Source organism: Palaemon carinicauda, chromosome 5 (genome assembly GCF_036898095.1).
Source record: "Palaemon carinicauda isolate YSFRI2023 chromosome 5, ASM3689809v2, whole genome shotgun sequence".
NCBI classification, from domain to species: Eukaryota; Metazoa; Arthropoda; class Malacostraca; order Decapoda; family Palaemonidae; genus Palaemon; species Palaemon carinicauda.
In genome coordinates this window covers 124,679,864-124,699,863 of record NC_090729.1, presented here as the reverse complement: position 1 = coordinate 124,699,863, position 20,000 = coordinate 124,679,864, and the positions used below count along the sequence as shown (strand labels likewise).

The following is a 20,000-nucleotide window of genomic DNA, read 5'->3' as shown; positions in this document are numbered from 1 at the left end:
CTGGCTATCGCATTTCTTCTTATCACCTTCAAGCTTACTGCGCATGACACCCATCTTGCACTTAGTCATAAACCTGAGACAAATATATCCATACTGTTCGCACCATCTCGACGAGGTCAAACAGTGCAGTGCGCACCCATTGCAATCTACGGTATATACCCAGCAAGTCTCTTCGTAGAGCTATCTGGGTCCTCCCCCCAAAAATAGGAAGTTGTGTCTCGCTCGAACCATACTCCTGTTGCGTGACTCACTCAGACTTTTTCTTCATTTGGGCAATTTACCACATCTGGCAAATAAATTTATTTAGAATTCTCAGGTTTTTTTTCCCCTAACTTTTTAATTTCAAATATAAACGATTATATAACTATCCATTTATGCATGCGTATACATATTACACACATCCATATATATATATATATATATATATATATATATATATATATATATATATATATAAATTCACTCTGTCTTGGTAATACAGACCCCATGGGAAAATCTTTTCAAGTTAAGTAGGTGTGTATATATATATATATATATATATATATATATATATATATATATATATATATATATATATACAGTATATATATACATATATACATACAGTATATATATATATATATATATATATATATATATATATATATATATATATATATATATATAAATACACAGGTCAAGATACGTCCGCCTCTCATCAGGAAAGAGACAACTCATGTCAAGAGTAAATTGAATAAGCGAGTCCCACCATTAAAAAAACGAGGAAATAAAATAACAAAATAATAGTCTCAGCACGAATAACGGTGCAATATATTAACATAGCAAAGATAAACAGATAACTTATCAAAGTAAAACCCCGCCTTATCAAATTGTAATGAGTAAGCTGACACGCAAGGAGCGTTAGGATGGTTTCAAAAATAAATAGCTGTTCAGTCTGATGAATAACAAATTGAAAACTGCACCTGCTCTTTGAAACTGAGTTTGCGTTATACAAAGCAGTTATGCATATATTATGACAGATTTATCACAAAACAAAAATGTTCTCAAATAATATACACAGCAAGACAATACTGGGCAATTATGAAGTTAACCATGCGATGACTAAACTGTTCTTAAAAAGTAAGCGGCGGAGATACAACCCTTAAGAACGTATCTCTGCAGGCATTGCAGCACAGGGCTAATCTTTGTAATGAATCTTCATTATCTCTCTCTCTCTCTCTCTCTCTCTCTCTCTCTCTCTCTCTCTCTCTCTCTCTCTCTCCATGGTTTACATAATCTAGATAATCTTAAACATTCAAGAAATATATTTTCTCCAAACAATCTTCAAGACCTGACATACCATGTATTACATAATTTTAAATATTCAATAAATATATTTCCTACGAATAGTCTTCAAGACCTGACACACATTGTTTTACATAATCTTAGATATTCTATGAATATATTTCCTACAAATAATCTTCAAGACCTGACATACCTTATTTTACATACTTTTAAATATTCAATAAATATATTTTCTCCGAACAATCTTCAAGACCTGACATACCCTGTTTTACATAATCTTATATATTCAATAAATATATTTTCTACGAATAATCTTCAAGACCTGACATACCATAATTTACATATTCAATAAATATATTTCATACGAATAATTTTCACGTCTCTCTCTCTCTCTCTCTCTCTCTCTCTCTCTCTCTCTCTCTCTCTCTCTCTCTCCACGTATAACAGCACCTTAAATATTCAAGAAATACATTTCCTACGAACAAGTACATTAGCGTTGGAATCAAATTTCCCCATCCAAAGGCTGCAGGGAAGCAGTTGTCACGTCAACAGCGCACAGACAAAACCAGATGACATTTGAATTGAAGGTCACTCGAACACAATATAATTAATTCAATCATGATAGTAGTGGGATTTTCCGAGAGAGAGAGAGAGAGAGAGAGAGAGAGAGAGAGAGAGAGAGAGAGAGAGAGAGAGAGAGAGAGAGAGACGCAAAAGATCAAGCATGGAGGTACATAAAATTCCCTTTTGACTTATTACATCCAAAACAGGAGCACCAATGAGAGAGAGAGAGAGAGAGAGAGAGAGAGAGAGAGAGAGAGAGAGAGAGAGAGAGAGAGAGGGGGGGGGACGCAAAAGGTCAATCATGGCGTTACACAAGATTCCCTCTAGACTTTGAGAGAGAGAGAGAGAGAGAGAGAGAGAGAGAGAGAGAGAGAGAGAGAGAGAGAGATCATGGAGTTACATAAGATTCCCTCTTGACTTATTACATCCAAAATAGGAGCACCAATACGAGAGAGAGAGAGAGAGAGAGAGAGAGAGAGAGAGAGAGAGAGAGAGAGATTCCCGGACACCATAAAATGATCTGGAATAACCGTTGTTCGTGTTCCTGGCGAACAAAAATAAATACTCATTTCTCCTGAATGAGCGAACACTAGGGATTAAAACTCGCATGACAACATGAAGGTAGATGACCTTCAACGGGGTAGGGGGGGGGGGGTCACCAAAACATGCATCTGAATTCAAGGAGAATAAAGCACGTCCATATGAAAAAAAAATAAGAGATAGGAAATTCAAAAGCATTTTTCCCTAAATCTTATAACACAAATTTCTAAGGCTGGGTATGATTGATAAATATACTAATAATTGGGTGACCTGTGTTAAATAATAATAATAATAATAATAATAATAATAATAATAATAATAATTCAAACTTTCGAGTGGCTTTATTTAAGTAATCAAAACAATAATGATAATAATATATATTCATCATAATAATTTCTCATAGAACAAGCCAAATCTACAGATTTAATGATTCATTTAATTATTTTCATATATTGAAATGAAACACATTTACCTTTTCCTGTCTCTTATTTATTCTGTTAATTTTTTCTACCCAAGGACATTTTATCCCGTTTTTTACATGGACGTTTCCACTTTTATTTAACAACAACCACAAAACAAAACGGTAATAAAGATAATAATTAGGAAAATATTAATAACAATAATATTGCTTAACCATATTGAACCATCGCAAAGGAATATGGTACTGAATTTTCATAAGTTCAACCATTTAACAAAATCTTAGTTACATAATTTTTACCTTAATAACGTACCCTTTCCCAGGCGGTCTTTAAACCTTGATTCTGAAATGACTAGGGCAGTTGTAAATTAAATATATTGTAAAAATCAGACCATATGGACTGGTGCTAGGTCCGGGAAGAACATTTATAGATAGTAGGTAGGCCAAGGCACCAGCCACCCGTTGAGATACTACTGCTAGAGAGTCATTGGGTCTTTTTGACTGGCCAGACAGTACTAAACTGGATCATTCTCTCTGGTTACGGTTCATTTAATCTTTAATGACATATACACAGAATAGTCTGCCCCATTCTTTACACATTCTCCCCATTCCTCATACACTTGACAACACTGAAATTACCGAACAATTGTTCTTCTCTCAAGAGATTAACTCATCATCATCGTCATAATCTCCTTATACGCCAATTGACGCAAAGGGACTCGGTTAGATTTCGCCAGTCGTCTCTATCTTGAGGTTTTTAATCAATACCTCTCCATTCGTCATCTCTTACTTCACGCTTCATAGTCCTCAGCTATGTAGGCCTGGGTCTTCCAACTTTTTTAATGCCTTGTGGAGCCCAGTTGAAAGTCTGGTGAACTAATTTCTCTTTGGGAGTGCGAAGAGCATGCCCAAACCATCTCCACCTGCCCCTCATCATGATCTCATCCACATACGGCACATACTCCCAATATTCTTCTGAGGGCTTTGTTCTCAAGTCTTGAAAATCTGTTGGATACTGTTTCATTGTCATACCACGACTCATGTCCATACAATAACACCGATCTTAGTAAACTGATATCTAGCCGGATTTTTGTGTGTAATTTCAGGCGATTCGTTTTCCAAATTTTATTTAACCTCATCATTGTCTGATTTGTTTTTTTTTTTTTTCAATATTTCATTAAACTCCAATTCTAAAGACCCTGCATTAGAGATCATAGTCGCTAAATATTCAAATGATTCTAATTACTGCACTGTAATTGTTCAGTAGCTACTTCCCTCTTGGTAAGGCTAGAAGAGACTCTTCAGCTATGGTAAGCAGCTCTTCTAGGAGATGGACACTCCAAAATAAAACCATTATTCTCCAAGTTTTGGGTAGTGCCATAGCCTCTGTACCATGGTCTTCCACTGTCTTTGGGTTAGAGAACTCTTGCTTGAGGGTACACTCGGGCACGCTGTCATATATTATTTCTCTTCCTATTTTCATTTTGAAGTATTTATCCTCTTGTTATTGTCAAGTTTTTATAGATCATATACGAAAAAATTTATTTCAATGTTATTATTGTTCTTAAACTTTTTTTTTACTCTAAGGTGAAACTAAGGTTCTCTAAACTTATCAAGGCTTAGACGTATTTGTATACTTACGTCTGATAACAAACTAAGGACGGTTTCATCTAGAACCCACAAGTGCCATTTTTAAAGAGGAACTGTTCATTTCTTTCAGGTCATATCTCTATTTTAGGAATTTGTGCCAGTAACCTATTATCCATAGAGACAAAATTTTTAAAAAATGCGTAAGTTGTTAAAAATAAGAAATTTTATTTGTGAATCAATGATATGAGAACAAACAAGCATAAGAAAATAGCAATGATTCGATACGTATCACGAACGTGTTTACGTTTTATAAACAAGAATTCGCGCTATATTAATGCGGAATTGTCGATACCTAACCTACATTTCAGTACGTTTTCAATGCGACAAAATTGGACTTGATATTTAGATCAACATCACGCAAGCTAACGTCCTCGGTCGCAAGGTTGACAAACATGAAATATTTATCGCCGAACAAGGACGTAATAAAAAAAAGTTACCATATCTGAAGTTAATCCACAACATCGTGCATTCTAACAATGTAAATGCACATCTCAAAGTTAGATACAATTTATTTAATTTTCGTTTTCTTTGAGCGTCCTACTAACCCCGTTGCTATGGGCGGATGACCTACTTATCCAGAGACGGGGAAAATATAGATCTCCATCAGCGCTCTTTATGGAGCTCTCTTTGTTCAATAACAACGTTATAAAACATGTTATCGTGGATATATTTTATGAATTTGCAGACCTATGGCCAGGTATTGGGACCGGGCATGTCATTCAGAGCATGATCATATAATGTGCTCTCTCTCTCTCTCTCTCTCTCTCTCTCTCTCTCTCTCTCTCTCTCTCTCTCTCTCTCTCTCTCTCTCTCTCTCTCTCTTTAAAAGAAGGTAAGGGAAAACGTTTTGAATGCGGGAGCTATTAAAGAAGGAATCGATATGATTCAATGTGGTAAAAATCACTAGCATTTTTCGTGTTTCAGCAAATGTAGATAACAGTTTTATGTCTAAAGTGAGAAGCTTATCACAGGCTGACACACGATGGTATCAGTTTAAAGGGGAAAATGACTTGTCATACCTTCAAACAACAAGGGTAAAAGGCATACATCCACCTTTGGAGTGATATGTGTTCAATTCTCTCTCTATCTCTCTCTCTCTCTCTCTCTCTCTCTCTCTCTCTCTCTCTCTCTCTCTCTCTCTCTCTCTCTCTCTCTCTCTCTCACACACACACATAATGATACACATAAATACATTAAATCTTCATTTATTGGTATCCAAATAGTTTTAAGTATAAAATTAGTGCAGGTTTCTACGTTGCGAACTAGACAACTTTAATTTCAGACAGCTGAAAACCTTCATTATCATAGGTCTTCTGTATACTATCTAAAGACAGGCATCCATGTGGTAATTTGAGTATCGGAATTAAGCTGTATAAGTATTAACTAATATTTACACCTGTATAGGATATTAAACTGATTTCTTCCTGTTTTAATTATTCACTATCTAAGCCAAGTTCTAACTTATTAATAAGAGACGATGTTACCGGAGGACAAGCATTTTTGTATAGTGAACAAAGAAAGGTGAATTGTCACAATTTAAACCACATTGACTCGACTGATGAGGATAGAATGATGAGGGTCAATGATGATAGATAATATACGGTTCGTCATTACAAAAATAGATCTTTTTGATGAATTGCAGATGCAAACAAACGTAAAATTCACGTAGACGGAGTAAAACAATAATATATTGAAAAAATGAGAAACATTATCAAATATTCCTAACGCGGTCTCCACCTTTAAGCGAGCGCCATGTCAGGCTTACCAACCACCGATCATGGAGGGACACAAACATGCCATGATGTAACAGTTGAGTGTCCTTGGATGGCTGTTAATCGGACGTCCTTGGACGAGAGAAGGAGGGGAAATAATGGAAGGGGGAACGGAGACAAGGAGTGGTTCAAGAAATTAAATTAGAAGGGGGGAGGGGAGGAAACTTATCTTATTAAGGTAGCGGTCTTCTGTGAGATAATAGTAATGTTCTCCACAGGAGTTAATCACTGGGTAATTTCACGTTACCTTAAAAGATTAGTTTTGTTAACCGTTACCTTAAAAGATTAAATATTCGAAGCGAGGTCGTAATCTACGCGATTTCTAATTCTCTGTCTTTTATTTGGAAAGTCACAAAAACCTTTAGACATCGATTGTGAAGCAGAGATAACAAATAATGGTTATTGTAAGACATCACAACAAAATTATATACACTTGCTACTACTACTACTACTACTACTACTACTACTAATAATAATAATAATAATAATAATAATAATAATAATAATAATAATAATAATAATAACAATTCCGCAGTTTTGGGACTAAAGAGGAACCAAAGGATATTTTTCCCCTGTGTCTCACACGCTATTTACGGACACAGTTTATGGTTATAAAAAAAAAAAATTCATCAGCGAAAAATATTTTGTATATTCTTATGCAATTCATGTAACTTCACACATAATCTCTAAGGATAAATTCTTACTAGGTTTCGACAGATTTGTATTTACATTTTTTTTACAACAATAACAACAACAACAACAACAACAATAATAATAATAATAATAATAATAATAATAATAATAATGATAATAATAATAATGAGTAGCCTGTCCCTGAAGTCATACTCCTAATAATAATACTATTAAAAATAATAATAATAATAATAATAATAATAATAATGTTGATGATGATGATGAGCCTGTCCCTGAGGTCATACACATGATAATAATAATAATAATAATAATAATAATAATAATAATAATAATAATAATAATAATAACAATAATAATAATGAGTAGCCTGTCCCTGAAGAGTCATACTCATAATAATAATAATAATGATAATAATAATAATAACAATAACAATAATAATAATAATAATAATAATAATAATAATAATAATAACAATAATTATAATAATAATAATGAGTAGCCTACCACGGAAGTCTTACTCATTTAAAATATATATGAAATCTTAAGCTGACGGGAATGGCATTTTATTATTATTATTATTATTATTATTATTATTATTATTATTATTATTATTATTACTTGCTAAGCTACAAACCTAGTTGGAAAAGCAGGATGCTATAAGCCCAGAGGCCCCAACAGGGAAAATAGCCCAGTGCGGAATGGAAACAATGAAAAATAAAGTGATGTTTCGCACATTTATTTTTCCGGGACCAGGAAAAGGACAAATATGCTGAAATGACATCAGTATTCCTGGACTTTCGTTTTCAGTCAGGCCATCTCTCTTCCTTTTTGAAGATCTGCTCTCATAATAAACCAATGCAAGGCTGATCAAGTTATATTAACAATAAAACCATCAAATACTCTAAGTAAAGAAATCAGAAATTGATTAGAAGCCATTAAAACAACTAAGCAATCTGCGGCTTTAGTATGAACTCACGCTCCATCTCAATGAAATAAGTGCAGATGTGTTAAGAATAGTGGCAACACTTGTTCCAAAGCGTCTTGAGGTAAGCGGAAAAAAAAGAAAAAAAAATTAATTAAATTAATTTCCCCACCCTCCTCCCTACTTTTTTTTTTTTCTTAAATGGAACTTTTCCACCTAATCAAGGTCAAAATAAAGACATGATTGCTAACATATTTTAGCTATAAAAAAGGTCAAAGTCATATCATTGCGAAAAATAAGAATAATAGGAGTTAGACTTAATCTATTATGATGGAGAATTACAATACTCTAACTGTTGAAGTATTATAATTCTCCACCATAACATATTAACTACCGCAAGTATACAGAGTTATAAAGCCAATAATGACCGTGTGCATATTCAATCCTTGGAAGTATCCAATAATTGTGAAAATGAAACGAATTTGAAATTATAAAATCAAAACTACACAAGAACGAAAATAATAATTGAAATGTCTCTTTGGTTCTACGTGCAAGTAGAGAAAACAATCAAATAATGGATATATTCCATAAAACTGAAAATACTGAATGAATTATGATAAGCCTGCACGCTCACCCATTGATGTCATATGCAAATTCACTCAGTGTAATAGATTCACCGTCAGAGATAAGAAAACAAAGTTGAAAAAAGATCTGTCTCCTCCGGATATCACACACAGACAGTTTGACGCCATTCACTGTCAAAATGCCAAGGCGCATATGGGTTTAAAAATAGCAGGAGACTCGAAGCGTCAAGTCTCTCTCTCTCTCTCTCTCTCTCTCTCTCTCTCTCTCTCTGTGACTAGTCTAAGTTGAACTTGCAACACCTGGCAACTTATTCATCCAGTTAGCCAATCACAAACCTCGGCGAATTATTGTGATTTTATTGGAAAGACAATAATCATTGAATAGAAAAACGTAACAGGTTTTCCAGGTTCTCAAGTAGCCTCAGAGCGCTGCAAAATTTGGTTATTCTAAACTACCTATCTTAGTGAGAGAGAGAGAGAGAGAGAGAGAGAGAGAGAGAGAGAGAGAGAGAGAGAGAGAGAGAGAGAGAGAGAGAGAGAGAGAATCTTACCTAAATACGTAAAAGAAAATCGACTAGCCAAATCTGATAAGAATGAAAAGTGTTCATTCCTATTAAATCTGTTCAGTTCACCGATACATTTAAAATTAATGTGACAAAGAAGTTATATTGATCTGGTCTGTCTTTGTTCCCACCTCCAGACGATGACCAACGCCTCCCTCTCACATAGTCTCCCTTCAAAACATGAACGCCGATCATTCCTACGCAGGTAGCAACCGAATAGGCTCCTCGAGGTCAAGCGCCTTTGGCCAGAGGGTCTCTTGGTGTACCTTTTTCCTCTGCAATAAACCTGAGTCAATTCAGATAACCATCGAGTCTGGTTGCCTGGGCGAGACGCTGACCATTTACGGTTTACGCGAATGTAATTTGAGAGTAGACGTGTAGAAATTAAAAACAAAATTCAATGCATGAATAAAATAGGGAAAAAGTGACATTACTTTAACAGAAATGAATGTATAATAAAAATTTATACACTTGACAAATAATACACGAGCCCAATGTCAAAGAATAGCAAAGAAAGCAAATAGACTCAAGTTTATAGTAAATTTATGAGTACTTTATAGTCAGATACAAGGACGAAAGACAAAAATCTTTATACAGAATGGCATATGCTTTCTGGACATGTGAAATAGAATGATTATTAAGAAAAAGGGTGAAAAATGAAAGTTAAGAATAAAATACCAATTACCATACAATAGAATTAGACTATCCAGAAACAAGAATGCTAATAAGAAAATCTACTTACGATTGATTGATTGGGTTTTCTGGCATAATTTACTTACGAGGTAAATAAATGTTACGTATCTACTTTTAGCTAAACTGATATCATTTAAGCAAGAGCGCGTATCTACATCTGTTTACAAATAATCAATTTCAAGAAGTATTATGTGGTGTGATTGCTACCCTTACCTCTCAGATGTTCAACGAACTTATGTGCTAATGGCATATCATCTGGTATTTCTTGATGGTCCACCATTCAAATACTGACCAGACCAAACAATGCTTCAATAAATTTTAGGAATTTGGGTCATATGCCGGGGGAGGCCATTCTGCGTCAAGATGCGATGGAAACCATGCAATAGAAAATGGAGCCAGGTAGGCTATAAAGTGGGTGCAACTAGGGGCATAAGAAAAGCTGCGCAGATCCTTTAGTAATGCCTATATTATTATTATTATTATTATTATTATTATTATTACTGGCTACGCTACAAACCTAATTGGGAAAGCAGAATGCTATAAGCCCAGAGGCCCCAACAGGGAAAATAGCCCAATGAGGAAAGGAAACAAGGGAAAATAGCCCAATGAGGAGAGGAAACTAGGAAAAATAAATTATTTCAAGAACAGTAACAACATCAAAGTGCACCAACGGTTCGATCCCGTTACAGGGCTCAGCATTATTACAACTAAAGATGCTTTAAAAAAAGAAAAACATTCTGAAAAGAACTAGAAGACCAACAAGCCTAAATGATTTCCGTACTGGTGACAGGACAGGGTCCACATATAGTCATATACTGCACTGATACGTCGAACGAATAAGTCTCCAAGGACACTGGAACTACTGAAACGATAAATTTAAGAAGAATTCACTACTTCTATGTGACTCTATAAATATATCAAGGAAGAATGAGAATCGATTAAACAAATCAATGCAATTGTCAGTTACCGAGTGCTTGACGCCTTCTGAACATGGCACGTGGAGGCCACACATACCAGCACTACGAGGATAAACATTTCACTTTGTATAATTTACTGATTTGCCATGAAGCACTTCAAAACCGTTATCATATTTTTTTAAAATTCCTGTTATACTAGAATACAATGTATAAATCATGATGCATTACCGAAATTCAAATGCTATAGTGCAATAAATAAATCATCATGATTTATTCGTATTGACCTGGAAATACCGAGCTTGTCGCTTGAAGAAATAACGTAGTATATCATGTATTCTACTTTTATCCGAAGTATACGACCTCCAGGGATAAAAACAACACAACCTTCAAGATTAAACAAGGTCAACATTGGTTAAACTAAAAGCAAAATAAGTATGACAAATACACTTGTTTACCAATCTGAAAGTTTAAACAAGATAGGAGGACTAACCTCGCGATCTTAAACAATTTGAATGAGGTTACATCACCAAACAACCTTGCAAAACACATTATTGCATGAGAGAAGCCCATGTGTATAGAACCAGACCTTTTAAACAGAGAATTTTCCTTATGATTTGTGATTCAGGTTACGAAATTCATGCTGGGAGAAAAAGAGAACAAGGACTTTCTGAAGATTGATCGAGTCACGGAATATATTCTCTCAATGGAAATTGCAACGTTGAATTTCGTGAACTTAGATGTTGATAGATGGTTAGTTCAAGGAGAAATGTACAGTGTATATTTCTGCTCCATTAGTTTCGTTCTACTACTACTACTACTACTACTACTACTACTACTCATAATAATAATAATAATAATAATAATAGTCATTATTATTATTATTATTATTATTATTATTATTATTATTATTATTATTATAGCTGGTGTAATTGCCTACCGAGAATAATTATATATAATTCTACAATCTAAGATAATGTGATATGGGTAAGACAATTCATAAAATCATTGAAATCGTGATGAATTCAACGGACATTCCAAAATTCTTTTTAAGCTAGCCCTGTTCAAGAGTGTTGCTTTATATATACTATTATAGATATATAAAACAATTTTATCCCTCTGGAGGCTTATCGTGAGCAAATACGTATAATTTGTAGCCATTATAGGTTGTATGAAAACTTGTATATTTCATAAGAATATGATTTACGGACTACGAATCTGGAATTTGCATCTAGAAAGGTGTTCACCGGAAATGATGGCATCCTCAGCGCTGAGGAGTGCCGAAAGAATTGAATAATTACACAAAACTTAATCTTAGAAATTAAAACGAAAATATATCCAATACAAAAAAAACATTAACAATGGAATAATCATATTTTCCATTTGATATGTTTTCCCGTTAAATGTCATGCACACTTGCTATGAATACACTCGTAAACCACATGCACACAAACACATATTAATAATTTTATATATATATATATATATATATATATATATACATATGTGTGTATATATATATGTATATATATGTATATATATATATATATATATATATATATATATATATATATATATATATATATATATATATATATATATAGAGTAGCGGCAGCTAAGCTACAACCGTAGTTGGAAAAGCTGAATGTTGTAAGCCCAAGGGCTCCAACAGAAAAAAAAATAGGCAGGTGAAGAAAGAAAAAAAAAGTTATAAGAGATGGAATGAAAAATTAATTTAAAATATCTTGAAATCATTAAAATACATTTGCCATATATAAATTATGAAGAGAGACCAATGTCAGTCTGCTCCATACAGAAAAAAAATTTTGCATGTCTGAATTTCTGAAGTTCTACTGATTCAACTGCCGGATTAGGAAGATCATTCCATAATCTGGCCACAGCTGGATTAAAACTTCTAGAATTCTGTGTAGTTTTGAGCCTTTTGATGAAAAAGGCATTACTTAGAACTAACTGTATACCTAGTATTAGCTACACTATGGTACATTCTGGGAAGACCTGAAAGGAAAGGATGGTCATAATTATGGAAAATATTATGCAACATTCATAAAGAACTAACTGAATTTAATACTTAAATCAGAAATAAGAAATTTAATAGACTGCAAGATTTTGTCCAATAAATTAAGATGAGATTCCGCAGCTGAAGACCAAACATGAGAACAATACTGGAAATAAGGCAGAATAAAATAATTAAAACACTTCTTCAGAATAGCTTCATCAACGAAAATCTTAAAAGACTTTCTCAATAACCAAATTTTTTGTGCAATTAAAGACTAAGTGTGTTTCTGTAAAGAACATTTGCAATAAAGAATCACACCTAAAATTCTAAAGGACTTGTATAAAGTTAAAGAAACATTATCAATGCAGAAATCCTGATATGTAGGATTCACTGTCCCAGAGTTGAGTTTTGTTAGGGGTTCAACCTCATGCACCATAATTTCCACCATGAACTAATTTTAGCTAGATCCCTATTAAGGGATTCAACCACCCCAGATCTACAGACAGGAGAGGGAATTTAGGTAAAGAGAGTAGCATCATCTGCAAAGGCATCGATCTTGTTTACTATGCTAAACCCTATATCATTTTCATATAGAAATGGGCCAAGAACACTATATTGAGAAACACCAGATATCACATTCCTATACAAACATACTTAAATATATACACTGTATATATATATATATATATATATATATATATATATATGTGTGTGTGTGTGTGTGTGTGTGTGCGCGCGCGCGCGTGTGTGTCTGTCTGTATGTCTGTGGGACATGAACACTACATTGAGAAACTCCTGATATCACATTCCTATACAAACACACTTAAATATATATACTGTATATATATATGAGACTATATTCCAGTCTAGCTAACCACTACAGAAGAATAATCGAATAAAAAAAACCTAGACTACAAAGACACTTCAATTCTACCCTGTTGAGTCAAAACCGTTACTTTTGTAACATCTGCAAAAATTTTTCATTTTCTTTTTCCATCATTATTTCGTTGGGTTATTAGGAGGGATTTGGGGGTCCGGGCAGGAATACGAAGATGGATCCGCATCTCGTGCCAAAGTTCTCCTGCAGACTTTGTGCGTGGTTGACATTCATGAATAACGGAACACATTTCGGGGACTAACGCTTGCATGACTTACCTTGCCGAGAAACTAGGCCATCGCTCGAGTCACAAAACAACACATAATAGTAAAAAGGTGACAAAAAAAGACGTGTGTGTATGTATGTGTGCACTCTTGTCTGTATGTATGTCAATGCATCCGTACCGATAAGATTAAATATGTTTCAGCACCAATGAATTGGATCAGAGCGTATTTGTATGTGTATATATATATATATATATATATATATATATATATATATATATATATACATACAGTATATATATATATACATATACATACATATATATATATATATATATATATATATATATATTAATATATATATATATATACATATACATTGTATGTATGTACGTATACGTACACACACGTTATATATATATATATATATATATATATATATATATATATATATATATATATATATATATACTGTATATATATATGTAGCACGACTCTGTTAAGGAGTGGCTTCATAATGAAAAAAAAGAGCCGTGGTTACTGTAACAATGACCTTTCAGATCTTGAATTAAAGATGTATTAGATATTCTAAAGGTTAAGCTTCCTGGAAATATTGATTTTGTTGACTTGGTAAACAAGTCAAACAATATCAAAGGAAAATATTGAGACGTAAATGGGATTTTGCAAAATATGTGAAACATTCATATAAAGAAAGGCGTTTATTGTGGGCAAGAGAAGAAGATCGAGATAAAACATGAGGAAAGGTAAATGAAAACTAGGAAGATTGAGTAATTAACGTTAGTACAGAAGGTGGAAGAATACACAAAAAATTTTCCTATGTAAGGTAGTGAATACTTGTGATGAAAAGATTGGAGAAGTTGCGAGTCCCAGCAAAAAATAGAAGCAAGAAAAGTAGCATGATGTGTGCAAATATTGGGAACGAACTTGTAGTTGCTCTCGAAATCTTGGTTAGAATCTATGAAAGGACTTTTTAACCAATTCCCTTAAATGGAAGTGAAGTGTAGATATCAAATGCAAATGGAGAAAAATGTTAAAGCTGCAGAAGTGGCATAAAGATTGTGGCAACCTATTGAAAATGTCCCTGACTATACTCTATTTTTTTAGACGCATTTGCACTGACTCGCAGCGGTGCCCCTTTTGCTCGGAAAAGTTTCCTGCCCTCTGATTGGTCAGAATGATCTTGTCCAACCAATCAGTGATCAGGAAACTTTTCCGACCTAAAAGGGCATCCCAACGAGTCGGTGTGAATCTGCCTCACTAAAAAAAATTGACTATAGCATTCCACTCGCCAGCCGTTCAATTCCCACTCAAGCTTGATTATTTCTAGCAATGTCTGTATCATCAGAGTTCTTGTAACTTAGGAATGGGAATTTTTAATGAGTCTATAGCTCTACCTTTTAAGTCCTCAGCAACCATTGCCTAGCCCTCTCTATGCGTGGAGAGAGGGATTGGGAATACATATGGTCAGTCTCTTGGAGATTACCCTGTCCATTGCCTCTGGTATTCATGAGCCACCTTTAAACATTCAAAGGTTAACACAGAGTTAAGGATGGATGTAGGTGTTTCGATATGGTTTGGTCATGCGGAAAGAATGGAGAACAGTCAGTGATAAGAATGAACAATTCGAAAGTAGTGAAAGAGGGGATAGAGGTGTGCCTGTATCAATGGGGGGAAAGAAGTATTGGAAAGAGAGTGAGATTAAGCCTGCACATAGAGGTGAGTTGTGCAATATGAGTACTGGGCTCAATGTGACACTGATGAAGTGGAAGCTGCAGAAGGGCTCATCAACGATTATTTATCTAAAAGTATGAATGTGGCAGTAAATTCTGCTTAATAGAAAGAATATGTGTTGAAAAAATATTTATAAGATAGTGAATTTACTGAAAATATCATACGAATAAAACAATTTATCTCTCTCTCTCTCTCTCTCTCTCTCTCTCTCTCTCTCTCTCTCTCTCTCTCTCTCTCTCTCTCTCTCTCATATGTGGAGATCTGGCAACAAAGAAATTCCTAACGTGACATAGCACCTCGTTAATATTCTTATATGGCACCACAGTCTAAAAGGCAGGAGTTTTCATAATTTATATATACCACAACAAATTATATTTTGGTAATAATAATAATAATAATAATAATAATAATAATAATAATAACAACAACAAAAATAATCCTAAATTAAACAATTAACATAATCATCAGCAAATAATGATGATTTTCATAATATTAATTTCTAGCATCCTCACAGTATGAGTATTGGGACTCTATTCAGTTAAAATCCCTTATAAACGTCGCAAATACAGGGAAGGTACGACCACGTTGCAAACCTCGTGTTTTTAAATGCCTTTGTTTTCGAAATATAGTGCACGCGGATCGGAAGCGGGCTGACTTTGATACGTTTAAGGAGACCTTGTGATATATACGCAAATATGTTTTTAAATACACACACATACACACGCATACACACACACACACACACACACATACACACACACACACACACATATATATATATATATATATATATATATATATATATATATATATATGATGAAAATTTGTTTTTTGTTTCTATCTGCGTAAAAGGGGTCAGGTGAAGTTAATAATTTCCGAATAAATACTTTTTTTTATCTTATGACGGAATCTTTACTACTACTACTACTACTACTACTACTACTACTACTACTACTACTACTACTACTACTACTACTACTACTAATAATAATAATAATAATAATAATGATAATAATAATAATAATAATTACAATAATGATTTTCAAGTTTCCCTAAAGAAAACAGAGACAAATAATTCTGTTATAAATGACAGAATATTGCAAATTTTGTCTTTACTTATCCTCTTATTACTAAATGTATAGGAGAAAAAAATCTTTCTTAGTGTAAAATAAAAATGAAAATATTCACATAATACCCATAGAATCTATCAATAAATATGCTCTTTATACCATTCCACTGATAAGTTACCTTTTATGATTTCTTTCTGAACGTATTATGTGTGTGTGTGTGTGTGTGTGTGTGTGTGTGTGTGTGTGTGTGTGTGTGTGTGTGTGTGTGTGTGTGTAGAGGATTCAAAATAAGAACAAGAGACTGTGTGGGAAAAACCAGCATAGCGACAGAGCATGCTAGGTGAGGGGTATATCAGAGGGGGAAAGGGGGGGGGGGGGGTTGAGATTTACAGAACAAGTATCAAGGTAGGGGAGATGAGAAGGCAGGGGAAACTCACAGAGCAATAATAAGTGGGAGACAGAGTAGTAGGGAGAGGGGGTAAATGAGAGGAGATGGGGGAAGCTTGTCGAGATCATGCTGTATAGCTTATAAGTTTTGTGGCCGGAATCGGATGTCAGTCAGTCAGTCCACAGAGCCGTGTCTGGTGCCACCGTGCCAAGTGTAATACCCGGTGAATGAGAGAGGGAGAGAAAGTTGTGACACGTAATTGTAAAGTGAAGCAAAACTCGTTTTTTGGCATTACAGTTCGTCTGGACGTCGACGCCAATTGCACAGCTGACCGAGAGACTTCAAAGATTGTAAGATATCGAAATTTTCATTTCTTACGTTTATACGATTATGGTTCTTTTGTCACTTTTCTGATACCAAAAAGGGGCTCTTCAGAGGGCACTGCACTAAATGTGCCCAAGTCCAAATACAATTTAAATAATATGTTTCTGGGGAAATTAATTTGTCTAAAGGTGTTTTAAAGGCATCTTCGTGTGTCACAAGTAATAACTAAGTTGCATATTATTCAGGAAAGAGTAACTTTCATATGTTTAACACTCGTAAACAAAGTTTACATCCCTATTAGCATATCAAGCCCCGTTTCGTTCAAGACCCAACAGACGCGGAGCAATATTTCAAAATACCATTTCGCCTTTCGAAAATCATTGATTTAATTGTCTAAAATTGATGGTCAACATTAGTGTTAAAGTTCAGTTTTTCCTTTCAAAAAATAAATCTTTTACTAAAATAATCATTGGTTAATTAAGTTAGCAAACACTGCTGGGTTTGTCAATTACTCAATAAGCTGACCGACGATGAAAAACAGGCATCGTCAGCGCAGATGTTGTTAGACGAGAAACGTGGGAACGGTAATCTTATTATGCACCCGTAACTAACAGAAGAAAGGGTGTCACCATGTGTGAGCCCACCTCACACACTCTAGGGCTGCATCTACAAAGGCAGCGGCGAAAATGGACTGCAGTTTGATTTTAAAATGAATTTATTATTATTATTATTATTATTATTATTATTATTATTATTATTACTTGCTAAGCTACAACCCTAGTTGGAAAAGCAGGATGCTATAAGTCCAGAGGCTCAGACAGGGAAAATAGCCCAGTGAGGAAAGGAAACCAGGAAAAATAAAATTTCTTAATAACTACATTAACATAAATATCTCATTTACAATAACTTAAACAAAACAAGAGGAAGAGAAATAAGAAAGAACAGTATGCCTGAGTGTACCCTCAAGCAAGAGAACTCTAATAATGAGACCATTTAACAGCTTCTTAATGTCTCCCCTCAAAGTAAAACGTTATAACGTTTGATTTTTATATGACAGAGACCATATTGTCATTTTATTCCGGAGTTACACACATTAAGAAGACACTGTTTAATTCTACAACAATTAGCTCTTCTTAGGAATCTCCGTGGTGGGATCCTGGCATGCTGGCCACTAGTGGGTTAAGCTGTGAATGGGTACTAACTTGAAAAAAATGGATCATATTTGTTTTGGAATGGTTTGGCAATAAAGAGAAAATTGGAGAGTATGTGTGTACAATCTACAATAATTGAAAATATCAACCCTGTAAAAATTTCTGTCAGAAGCTTTACATCCAGATGATATGATAGAGCATAAAACAAGACATAGAAAATCCTCCTTAAGAAAATTTTTTCTTTAAATTAAATGAAACCACTAACAGTGTGGAACTCCAAACTAAAAGAGATTTATCCTAGACTTTACTGTTAAATGGCGATAGTAAGTGTAAATGCTATTTGTTTCTAGAGGAACTAAATTATCTATTCGTATAATGAAACTGGTGAAATAAAAGATTAATTGGCCTGATCTAAATTTGGATAAATCATCATCATTATCTTCAAAACTGGTAAACAACAGCAATAAAAAATCAAGATAATGATAATTTGATCATAAAATTATTTGGCGTTATCTTCAAAAAAATATACAATTGCATATCACAGTAAATATATTTCACCACTCTGCAAGGCCATCATTTTTTTCGCAACACTAACAGGCATTTATTTCAATCAAGTTATTCGTGTATAAAACTCTATTGGGTAAACAGATTCAGTTACGAGAATTTATATAAAGTTTAACAAAGAAAAAAAAAACAGCGTTTATTTAGTTTAAGCCATTATTTGAAAAATACCAGGTTAAATTTAGCATCAGGCAACGAGTGTCTCCAAGGCTATTCAACCTTGAATAGTATCCTAGTGCTGATTATGCATCCAGGATAACGGCATTCGTTTACCCCCACCAAGCCATAAATATCTTATCTTATTCTATTGATCTGAATTCGAGCGTAGTTGAAAGAAGAGAATCTTAGTCTCTAAGATCCTTAAAAGAATTTGATCTCAGATCTCAAGTCTGAATTGGTTAGAAGAGGGAGGGGAGTTGGTGGAAAAAAGAGGGGGGATAATGGTATGCATGACTGAGCATTATCTTGAGTTGAAAGAGGCGGGGCCCCATCTGAGCAAATTTGATCCCCTCTCAGAAAATAGTCGGTTGTTCTTTGAAATTACTGCTGATGATAACACAGGCATTTTAAAATTGGCTAAGGGTCAATTTTCTTCAACGATTTACATCGTGCCCTTTGGTAAGCCCATTTACTTGTTAAAGAATGTTTGAAGAATTCGGCAATAGTATAAAAGTCTTGAACATATTCAATGCCTCACAAAATAATTCTTTTTAAATGGCTCAAATAAATGCACTTCTAGAACAAAGTAAGTAATTTAATCCACTCTTATTCAATAGGGCAAAACTTAGACATATCCATAACCTATCAAAGTAATGTAATTTCACTATTAGATGAATCATAAGGAAAACCTTTTTAATGTATCAATCATATCTTTAGGTTGGTAAGATTATGGCCTCTGCAACATTAAAAGCTGACTGGAGACAAGAATAAAGTCCTGCTTACTATTCATATGCAAACGTGTTCTCGTAAAAGAAGATGACACACTGTGATACCAAACGAACTAACCATGTAGTTGCATAATGGCTGAATAATCAAAACATCACTAAGGCTTGTACTTTTAATAGTGTGATGTAACACC

General features: G+C 34.0%; 1 protein-coding gene across 2 annotated transcripts in view; it reads left to right on the top strand.

Annotated features, from left to right (window-relative positions):
- LOC137641470 (uncharacterized) overlaps positions 1–20,000 on the top strand; it is a 76,803-nt gene that overhangs the window by 6,641 nt on the left and 50,162 nt on the right. Inside the window, exon 1 of one of the 2 annotated variants that reach the window (XM_068374058.1) lies at positions 17,050–17,236. The exons of the other annotated variant lie outside the window; for it this stretch is intronic. The gene's annotated coding sequence lies outside the window, so the exon portion shown is untranslated. Of the gene's footprint in view, positions 1–17,049; positions 17,237–20,000 lie in introns of those variants that run through there. 2 annotated transcript variants of the gene reach the window in all.